The sequence below is a fragment of the Cannabis sativa genome, chromosome 8 (assembly GCF_029168945.1).
Source record: "Cannabis sativa cultivar Pink pepper isolate KNU-18-1 chromosome 8, ASM2916894v1, whole genome shotgun sequence".
In the NCBI taxonomy this organism is placed as follows: Eukaryota; Viridiplantae; Streptophyta; class Magnoliopsida; order Rosales; family Cannabaceae; genus Cannabis; species Cannabis sativa.
This window is the reverse complement of record NC_083608.1, coordinates 3,058,109-3,070,084: the sequence shown is the minus strand read 5'-3', so window position 1 is coordinate 3,070,084 and position 11,976 is coordinate 3,058,109.

Sequence of the window (11,976 nt, the reverse complement as noted above, 5' to 3'; positions counted from 1 at the left end):
TATGATTATTATTATGCTTTTCTTACTGAGTCTGTCGACTCACAGTGCTATGTTTATGTGTAGGTAAGGGCAAGGCTAAGGCTGATGGACCGTGAGCGAGCCGGTGAAGATTGTACATGTCGGGGCGGTTAGGCCTGGAGCGTACGATCATCGGGACAGCGAGGCTATTTTTGTAATTAGTCGCTAGGCGACAAGTATTTTGTATAGACAGTAAACTTTTGTAAATGGTTTTGTAATCGGGATCCCGAGTATTTTGTATAAATATTTTACAAGTTTAATTAAAAAGCAAAAATTTTAATTAATCACGTTTTCCATAAACCTCGTTGATTAGCAACGAGCTGCACAGTATGTTTAAAAATCACGTAATACGCCTATGCTAGTTAGGGTGTTTCAATTTGGTATCAGAGCCGCCAGGTTGTCTTTCGAAGATCGTCACGACATGTACAATCATCATCAGTAGTTAGCTCGTTCTACGGTTCAGTAAGCTTTTATTGCTTTAGTAGTTTATTTAATTTTTATGAAATAAGAAAAGCCTGATAGGGAGCATGTTAGTAGCCTGATAGTAGAATAGGCGCATGTTTCGTTTTTAATTTCCAAATTAAACGGCATTAGTAAGCTCTCCTTGAACATGACCTGATATGCCAACTCTTGGTTTCGCAGGCGGTTCCGACTAGATGGACGCCAGGTGGACTACCAGGAGTCAGGGCAATTCAGTGGGGTCAAATCAGGGACTGGGAGCCTCGGTTTCCCCGCAAGCTGGGGGCCGAGGTAGAGGTCCCAGGGGCAGGGCTCGTGGTCGGGGTGATGAGAACCCGCCACAGGCTGCCCGGGCTGCCCAAGCCGATCAGGGAGCCCAGAATTGGGAGGTTAGGTTTGCTGAAATGCAAGCCAGAATTGAAGATCAAGACTTAGAGATTCAGAGATTGAGGCAGCAGGGTGCTCCTGCAGTGCCTGTGCCACAAGTTCCAATGGCACCCGCCCCTGCTGCTCAGGCCAAAATAGTTGTGGCGGCTAACAGAATGGAACCTTTGTATGAAAGGTTTTGGAAGCAAGCACCTTCGGTCTTTCTGGGAGGTCCAGATGTGATGAAGGCCGAACAGTGGCTAACGGTGATCACCAGAATTTTGAATTTTATGGGTGTCACCGGGAATGACAGAGTGGTGCGTGCCACCTTCCAGTTCTAGGAAGACGCTCTTGTCTGGTGGGACATGGTGTCTCAGATTCACGACGTCACCACCATGACCTGGGAAAGGTTCCAGGAACTCTTCAACGCCAAGTATTATAACGAGGCGGTCAGAAGCGCCAAAAGGAAAGAGTTCACTCACCTGACCCAGCGAGAAAATATGAGCGTGACAGAGTATACTACTCAATTTGACCGGTTGGCGAGGTTAGCCTCGGGAATAGTGCCAACCGATTTCAGCAAGAAGGAGAAGTACCTGGACGGGTTAAATGTGAAGATCAAACACGACTTGATGATCACCACTGATGACAAGACCACCTATGCTGAGATGGTGGAGAAGGCACTGCGAGCTGAGGGCGCAGTTGGATGTATGTCGGAGTCAGCTAGTACTCCAGCGAGTGGCGGGGCTCCTACCCCTCCTGGATCAGGCTTTAGCAGGGGGAGTAGTGGTTCGGCCATGGACCAGAAGAGGAGAACATCCACTGCATCCGGTGGCTCGAGTCAGAACAAGAGGTTTCGGGGGAACCAGAGTAGAGGTAGTCGTCCTAGTGGTGTAGAGACCCGGTTTTCTTATCCTGAGTGCCCCAGCTGCAAGAGGCACCATCGGGGTGAATGCAAAGGTCAGGGATGCTTTCATTGTGGCATGCCCGGACACTTCAAGAGGGATTGTCCCCAGCTCCGATCAGAGGAACCGAGGGCTCCGGCGATACCCACTCCAGCTAGGGTGTTCGCCATCACTCAGGCTGATGCAGATGCCAGCCCCTTAGTTGTAACAGGTCAGCTTTCAGTTAATAACTCATATTACTCAGTGCTGTGTGATTCTGGGGCTACACATTCTTATGTGGCAGCCAGAATCTTTAGTAAATTGGATAGACCGTATGATAGATATGAATCAGGGTTTGGAACCCTATTACCTGGCGGAGAGTTAGTTCTCTCCAAAAGGTGGATTAGGTCTATGCCGATCAGAATAGATGGTAGAGAGTTAAGTGCTGACTTGATAGAGATGAGCCTAGTAGAGTTCGATATTATTTTAGGAATGGATTTCCTATCTAAATATTCGGCGAGTATTGATTGCAAAAGGAAGATGGTGATCTTCCAACCGGAAAGTGAAGAACCTTTTGTATTTGTTGGTTCGGTTCAGGGATCTCGGATCCCAGTGATTTCGGCCATGTCGGCTAAGGAGTTATTGCATGGCGGTTGTTTAGGGTTTCTGGCCGTGGTGATGGACACCACTCGGTCAGATACCATTCGGCCCGAGGACATCAAGGTGGTTCGAAAATTTTTAGATGTTTTTCTCGAAGAACTTCCTGGGTTACCACCTCAGTGGGAGATTGACTTCGTGATAGATTTGGCACCAGGGGTGGAACCGCTTTCCAAGGCTCCATATAGAATGGCTCCAGCTGAACTTAAGGAATTAAAGATTCAGCTCTAGGGGTTGCTTGACAAAGGGTTTATCCGGCCTAGTGTGTTAAAAGTTAAAAGTTCAATTACAGGGGCTGATGGATTTAAAATTTACTAGACCTAGTACTTCACCTTGGGGTGCACTAGTTTTGTTTGTGAAAAAGAAAGATGGAACATTACGAATGTGTATAGATTATCGGGAGTTAAACAAATTAACAGTGAAGAACAAGTACCCTCTGCCAAGAATAGATGATTTATTTGATCAGTTGCAGGGTAAAACTGTCTTTTCTAAAATTGATCTTCGATCTGGTTATCACCAACTGAGGATTCGAGAGGAGGATATTCCCAAGACAGCTTTTCGGACCCGGTATGGTCATTGTGAATTCCTCGTAATGTCCTTCGGATTAACAAATGCCCCGGCAACATTTATGGACTTGATGAACCGAGTGTTCAAAGATTTTCTGGATGATTTTGTTATTGTTTTTATCGATGATATTCTAATTTATTCAGACTCGGAAGAGACTCACGAAAGACATCTTCGAATGGTATTACAACGTCTCAGGGAGCATAAGTTGTATGCCAAGTTTAAGAAATGTGAATTCTGGTTACCTCAGGTGAGTTTCTTGGGGCATGTGGTGAGTAAAGATGGTATTTTAGTGGATCCAGTAAAGATTGAAGCAGTGCGTGACTGGCCTCGACCTAAGTCAGCAACTGAAGTTAGAAGTTTCCTGGGGTTAGCAGGGTATTACCGAAGATTTGTTGAGGGCTTTGCAAAGATTTCTACGCCTTTAACTGAGTTGACCCGAAAGAATTGTAAGTTTGTTTGGACTGACAAGTGTGAAGGTGGTTTCCACGAATTGAAGCAAAGGTTGATTACCGCTCCTGTGCTAACCTTACCAAAAGGTGATGAAAAGTTTGTGATTTATTGTGATGCATCCAAACAAGGGTTAGGTTGTGTTCTTATGCAGTCAGGGAAAGTGATTGCTTATGCATCCAGGCAATTGAAGGAGTATGAACAACGATATCCTACCCATGATATTGAATTAGCAGCGGTTGTCTTTGCACTAAAAGTTTGGTGTCACTATCTATACGGTGAGAAGTGTGAAATTTATACAGATCACAAAAGCCTCAAGTACTTTTTCACTCAGATGGATTTAAATATGAGGCAACGGCGATGGTTAGAACTGGTCAAAGATTATGACTGCGAGATTCTCTACCACCCTGGTAAAGCAAATGTGGTAGCGGATGCTCTAAGTCGGAAAGGACCAGGGCAAGTTTGTGAACTAAAGGAAATCTCAGCAAAGTTGGCTGAGGATATGGCGAGAGCGGGAATTGAATTTGTAATCGGAAAACTTGCTAATATCACCATACAGTCTAACCTATTGGAAAGAATTAGAGTAGCCCAACAAGGTGACCTTGAGCTACAGGGACATAAGGAGAAGTTAGAGGCTGGAATGGCAAGAGACTTTTCGTGCTTATCTGATGGGTTGTTGCGATACAAAAACAGAATCTGTGTACCGGTTGATAAAGAAATCAGACAAGAGATTCTTGATGAATTTCATACTACACCGTACTCCTTACACCCGGGAACAACCAAGATGTATCATGATGTGAAAGCTTTATATTGGTGGCCGGGTATGAAGATGGATATTGTTGAATATGTGTCAAAATGCTTAACCTGTCAATAAATTAAAGCAGAACACCAAAGGCCGGCAGGTTTGCTTCAACCTCTAAAGATTCCTGAATGGAAATGGGAAGACATCACCATGGATTTTGTGGTAGGATTGCCCAGAACAGTAGGGTATTATGATTCTATTTGGGTGATAGTGGATCGATATACAAAGTCCGCTCACTTTCTCCCGGTGAGGACAACGTATACAGTGGATCAATATGCTGATTTGTATATCAAGGAGATAGTTCGACTTCATGGTGCCCCAAAGTCGATAGTTTCAGATCGAGATCCAAAATTTACATCCAAATTCTGGGAAAGTTTGCAGCAAGCAATGGGTACTAAATTGAAATTTAGTACAGCTTTTCATCCTCAAACCGATGGTCAATCTGAAAGGACTATCCAGATACTTGAGGATATGTTGAGGGCATGTGTAATGGACTTTGAAGGTTCTTGGAACAAGTACCTACCTCTGATTGAGTTTTCTTATAACAATAGTTATCAGAGTACCATTGGCATGGCTCCGTATGAGATGCTTTATGGAAGGAAATGTCGATCACCTATTCACTGGGATGAGGCTGGTGAACGTAGGTACCTTGGACCTGAAGTTGTTCAAAGAACGAGCGAGGCTATTGAAAAGATTCGAGCTCGTATGCTTGCTTCCCAAAGTAGACAGAAAAGCTACGCAGATCCAAAGCGTAGAGATGTTGAATTCCAAGTTGGGGATTTTGTTTTGCTTCGGGTGTCCCCAATGAAAGGAATTCGAAGGTTCGGGAAGAAAGGAAAGTTGAGTCCCAGATTTATTGGTCCATTTGAGATTCTTGAGAAAGTAGGTCAGGTAGCTTATCGGTTGGCTCTACCTCCTGCTTTATCTGGGGTTCATAACGTGTTTCATGTCTCGATGCTTCGGAAATATGTATCTGATACAACTCATATCTTAAGTTATGAAGACATTGAGCTTCAAACCGCACATCGTATGAAGAACAACCAGTACAGATCTTAGACAGGAAAGAAAAGGTGTTGCGAAACAAGACTATTCCACTAGTCAAAGTGTTGTGGCGGAACAGCAAAGTTGAAGAAGCGACTTGGGAATTAGAGTCGCAGATGCGGGAATTGTATCCCGAGCTTTTCAGGTAAATTTCGAGGACGAAATTCCTATAAGTGGGGGATAGTTGTAATATCCCAGAAAATAAATAATATTTAAATGGACATATTTTATTAAATATGTAATTACTTGGGAAATGAAGTAGGATTATGATCTTACTTAGGTAATTGTTGAGCAATTAATTAATGAAATACGTTATTTTGGGCCCGGTAATTGTGGAAATTTAGCTATGTGGTTAGCAGTGTCACGACATTAAATGAAAGAATTATTTTGACAATATCCCGAATTAAGTTAGAATTTTATTAGAATGTCGGATTGGGGAATTAGTAAAATTACCAAAATGCCCCTAGGGTTTTTTTTTAAAAAAAAGTTATGTGAGAGGGGTAAATTAGGAAATTCAAAGGAAACTTTTTTTGACTTTTGTTCTTTTATTTTTCTGCTGCCTATTGTTTATTTAAGGAAGGAAATATATATATAAAAAAAACACTTCACTTATGTTAGAAAGAAACCTTCCAAGGCAAGGAAGCTTCACTTCTTCTTCTTCTTCTTCTCTTTCTCTCTTTCGTGACCTAGAGCTAGCCAAAACCAGGGGATTTATTTTGATTTCTCTCAGATTTTGAGCAAGTTCGATACCCAAGATCATCCTAGAAGCTTTGAAGGTAAGTTCTTTTCCTTGAGGATTGAAAATTTCACTAATTTAGGTTGGTTTTGGATGAGGGTTGTAGGATTTCGTGGCTGTAGGTTTAGTCTGGGTTGTGATGGTGTTTTTAGGTCTCTTTTGGGGTGTGTTGAAGTTAGTATCATGTGATTTTAATGGCTGTTTAGTTTGAATGTATTTGATTAAGCAATTTGAGCTTGATTTTCATGTGAGATGGTAATTTTGAGTTAAGTGATGAATTGTGATTGAATGATGTGTTGAATATGTTGTAATTGGTATATTAAACTGTTCTGGAAGCGCAAATTAGGTCTGAAATGGTTTTGGTTTGAGCTGGGGGAGAAAAACCAGAATTTTTCTCAGCGACAACCGGTCGACGGTTGGTTCTCCATCGAACGGTCGGCCGATTACGACGGGGAAAATTTCTCGGGTTTTTTCTCTGAACCGTGTTTAGCTCGGGGTTGAACCTAGTACCTGCCTTTGAATAATTTTGAGTTATTTGAATTATTATATAGATGGTGAAGGCTAAGTCTAATCGGTTTTAAATTAGGGTTTTAATCCGGAATATTATGTTAAGGTATTTATTGTGTTTCAATTGTCGTGACATAGGACCGGGATTGCCTAGCTTGTTTTTCCACCCAGGTCGCCCCATATTCTTGACTTCTGAATTAAGGTAAGAAAAGTGGTAAGCACCGAATGTGGTTAAAAATCAATGAATGAATGGAGGTGACCTTAATTATTATCATGATGGTGATTAAAGCTTATTAAGCCTAGGTTATGACCTAGGGTTGGAAACGGTTATTACCGTTATGAGTAATTATTCTTGAAACCGCGGTTAGGTTTCTTACTTATCGTTTGCTTTATCGGGCAACGATAGTGACATATTCAGCTCGTATGTGACGAGTGGTAAAAAGTGGTACTTTATTAAGTACCAGGAATGTGAGATGTTTAAGGGAATGCTTATTATTATTAAATAGTGAGTAAGCATAATGGCATGAGATTAAGTTGATAATCATTTTCTTTCAATTATTATTTTGATCACTTTCTTGCTGAGTCTCTGTGACTCACTGGTGCTTTATGGTGCAGGTAAAGGAAAGACTAAAGTCGAGCAACCATGAGTTTATGGTCGCAGCAGCAATGTACATACCAGCCATAGGCAGCCCAGTTTACAGGATGCTCTATTTTGATTGTATTTTGGAAAATATAAAGCTTATGTTGTAAAATACTTTGAAACCAGTTTGTAAATATTTTGAAAACAGGGGGACCCCATAAATCATGTTACTTATCTTTGGTTAAACAGTTTAAAAGTTGAGTTTTAACTATCAAAATTTTAATTACCCACACTTTTAGTATAATTACATCTTATATAATTATTGGTATTTTAAATAAAGTGCACACACGTGGCGTCCCTGTTGGACAGGGCGTTACAACATGGTATCAGAGCGCCAAGGTTTGTAGATCCGAAGGCTTGGTTTGATATGTATATTGGCTGCAAGGACCTGATCGACTCATGGTTTAGTAAGCTTTAAGTTAAAAGATAGCTTGTTAATTTTCTGATTACCTGATTATTTGAATTATGTTGATATCAGAATGTTGTGGGAAGAATTATAATATATGGAAATACTTATCAGCATTGTTATTACTTGGAATGTGATCGTAGGTGTATAGTTATGCACCCAAGGCGGACTGGTAGTGGTACCCGCGAGCTAGCTGGGCTCGGGGCTGCCGGTGAAGGTGAGAACCCTTTACCACCACCTAATTGGGAAGAGTTATATGCTGTTATGCAAGAAACTATTCGGCAGAAGGGTGAGCAAATCAGAGAATTAAGAGAGCAGTGAGCTCAGCCTGCTCTAAATCTTAATCCTGATCCTCCGGCACCTCTAGTAGTGCCACCGGATGCAGGGAATCGTTTGGAACCATTGTATGAGCGATTCAGGAAGCAGAATCCGCCAGTGTTTGAGGGTGGTGCTGATCCACTCAAGGCGGAGCAATGGATGAGTATGATAACATCCATTTTCGATTTTATGCGAGTTGAAGATAATGACCGAGTCAGGTGTGCTACCTATATGCTACGAGATGATGCCCGTATTTGGTGGGAGATTGTATCTCAGGGCCATGATCTGAATAACATGACCTGGGAAACCTTTCGGGCCTTATTTTATGAGAAGTATTATAATGAATCTATTAAGGCAGCAAAGGCAGAAGAGTTTACACGATTAACTCAGGGTAGTATGACTGTGACAGATTATGCTACTAAGTTTGATCGACTGGCAAAGTTTGCCTCAGATGAGGTGGCTACTGAAGCTGCTAGAAAAGCAAAGTTTATACGGGGGCTGGATGAACACATCGCCTGGGATGTGATTGTTGCTTCTAAACAACCGGGGTTGCCCGAACTTATGCTCAAATAGTTGAGTTGGCCTTAGTTTCTGAGGGTGCAGAAGCCCAGATACGAAAGAAAAATATTGCCGAAGAGATTCATGGAAGCAAACAACGAGTCTTTGGTTCGGGTAGGGGTACTGATCCCGGTGACCGCAAGAAAAGACCTAGTGAATCATCAGCGGCAGGCCCAAACAAAAGATTCCAGGGTAACCAAGGTTTCCGTCGTAGTGGGAATGAAAACTGGCGGACTTTTCCTGAATGTCCGAGGTGTAAGAAGCATCACCTGGGCGAGTGTCAGGCTAGGGCCTGTTTCCACTGTGGAATGGTGGGTCATATGAAGAGAAATTGTCCACAATTGCTACGGCTAGAGCAAAAGAAGGATGATACACCCGCTCCTGCCCGAGTGTTTGCCCTGACTCAAGCTGAGGCCGATGCCGGTCCTTCTCTTGTGACAGTCGGCTTTCTGTTGCTGGTACATTATTGACTGTGTTAATTGATTCCGGTGCGACGCATTCTTATATTTCAAGTAGAATAACTGAGAAGCAGAATAAACCTAGTGATGTGCTTTCTAGAGGTTTTGGAACCTTGTTGCCTACTGGGGAGTTGGTTATCTCCAGCAGGTGGGTTCGATCACTTCCGGTGTTTGTGGAAGGAAGAGAGTTATCGAGTTGATCGATAGAATTAAATACGAAGGATTTTGATGTTATTTTGGGGATGGATTGGCTTGCTAAATACAACGCCACCATTGATTGTAAAAGAAAGATGGTAACTTTTCAGCCTGAGGGCGAGGACCCCTTTGTATTTGTGGGTAAGATGCAAGGATCTCGGATTCCCTTAATTTCAGCCCTTAAGGCAAGGGATTTGTTGTGTGAGGGGTGCATTGGTTTCTTGGCAAGTGTTGTGGATATTTCCAGGGAACCACTAGCGGGACCGGAGCATGTCCCAGTGGTTCGAGAATTTGGATGTGTTCCCAGAAGAGTTACCAGGGTTGCCACCAAAACGTGAAATTGATTTTGAGATTGATTTAATACCAGGAGCTGAGCCTGTATCGAAAGCTCCCTATAGGATGGCACCTGCAGAGCTGAAAGAGTTAAAAGTTCAATTACAGGGGCTGATGGATTTAAAATTTACTAGACCTAGTACTTCACCTTGGGGTGCACCAGTTTTGTTTGTGAAAAAGAAAGATGGAACATTACGTATGTGTATAGATTATCGGGAGTTAAACAAATTAACAGTGAAGAACAAGTACCCTCTGCCAAGAATAGATGATTTATTTGATCAGTTGCAGGGTAAAACTGTCTTTTCTAAAATTGATCTTCGATCTGGTTATCACCAACTGAGGATTCGAGAGGAGGATATTCCCAAGACAGCTTTTCGGACCCAGTATGGTCATTATGAATTCCTGGTAATGTCCTTCGCATTAACAAATGCCCCGGCAGCATTTATGGACTTGATGAACCGAGTGTTCAAAGATTTTCTGGATGATTTTGTTATTGTTTTTATCGATGATATTCTAATTTATTCAGACTCGGAAGAGACTCACGAAAGACATCTTCGAATGGTATTACAACGTCTCAGGGAGCATAAGTTGTATGCCAAGTTTAAGAAATGTGAATTCTGGTTACCTCAGGTGAGTTTCTTGGGGCATGTGGTGAGTAAAGATGGTATTTTAGTGGATCCAGTAAAGATTGAAGCAGTGCATGACTGGCCTCGACCTAAGTCAGCAACTGAAGTTAGAAGTTTCCTGGGGTTAGCAGGGTATTACCGAAGATTTGTTGAGGGCTTTGCAAAGATTTCTACGCCTTTAACTGAGTTGACCCGAAAGAATTGTAAGTTTGTTTGGACTGACAAGTGTGAAGGTGGTTTCCAGGAATTGAAGTAAAGGTTGATTACCCCTCTTGTGCTAACCTTACCAAAAGGTGATGAAAAGTTTGTGATTTATTCTGATGCATCCAAACAAGGGTTAGGTTGTGTTCTTATGCAGTCAGGGAAAGTGATTGCTTATGCATCCAGGCAATTGAAGGAGTATGAACAACGATATCCTACCCATGATATTGAATTAGCAGCGGTTGTCTTTGCACTAAAAGTTTGGCGTCACTATCTATACGGTGAGAAGTGTGAAATTTATACAGATCACAAAAGCCTCAAGTACTTTTTCACTCAGAAGGATTTAAATATGAGGCAACGGCGATGGTTAGAACTGGTCAAAGATTATGACTGCGAGATTCTCTACCACCCTGGTAAAGCAAATGTGGTAGCGGATGCTCTAGGTCGGAAAGGACCAGGGCAAGTTTGTGAACTAAAGGAAATCTCAGCAAAGTTGGCTGAGGATATGACGAGAGCGGGAATTGAATTTGTAATCGGAAAACTTGCTAATATCACCATACAGTCTAACCTATTGGAAAGAATTAGAGTAGCCCAACAAGGCGACCTTGAGCTACAGGGACATAAGGAGAAGTTAGAGGCTGGAATGGCAAGAGACTTTTCGTGCTTATCTGATGGGTTGTTGCGATACAAAAACGGAATACGTATGCGGTTGATAAAGAAATCAGACAAGAGATTCTTGATGAATCTCATACTACACCGTACTCCTTACACCCGGGAACAACCAAGATGTATCATGATGTGAAAGCTTTATATTGGTGGACGGGTATGAAGAGGGATATTGTTGAATATGTGTCAAAATGCTTAACCTGTCAACAAATTAAAGCAGAACACCAAAGGCCGGCAGGTTTGCTTCAACCTCTAAAGATTCCTGAATGGAAATGGGAAGACATCACCATGGATTTTGTGGTAGGATTGCCCAGAACAGTAGGGTATTATGATTCTATTTGGGTGATAGTGGATCGATATACAAAGTCCGCTCACTTTCTCCCTGTGAGGACAACGTATACAGTGGATCAATATGCTGATTTGTATATCAAGGAGATAGTTCGACTTCATGGTGCCCCAAAGTCGATAGTTTCAGATCGAGATCCAAAATTTACATCCAAATTCTGGGAAAGTTTGCAGCAAGCAATGGGTACTAAATTGAAATTCAGTACAGCTTTTCATCCTCAAATCGATGGTCAATCTGAAAGGACTATCCAGATACTTGAGGATATGTTGAGGGCATGTGTAATGGACTTTGAAGGTTCTTGGAACAAGTACCTACCTCTGATTGAGTTTTCTTATAACAATAGTTATCAGAGTACCATTGGCATGGCTCCGTATGAGATGCTTTATGGAAGGAAATGTCGATCACCTATTCAGCAGGATGAGGCTGGTGAACGTAGGTACCTTGGACACGAAGTCGTCCAAAGAACGAGCGAGGCTATTGAAAAGATTCGAGCTCGTATGCTTGCTTCCCAAAGTAGACAGAAAAGCTACGCAGATCCAAAGCGTAGAGATGTTGAATTCCAAGTTGGGGATTTTGTTTTTCTTCGGGTGTCCCCAATGAAAGGAATTCGAAGGTTCGGGAAGAAAGGAAAGTTGAGTCCCAGATTTATTGGTCCATTTGAGATTCTTGAGAAAGTAGGTCAGGTAGCTTATCGGTTGGCTCTACCTCCTGCTTTATCTGGGGTTCATAACGTGTTTCATGTCTCGAT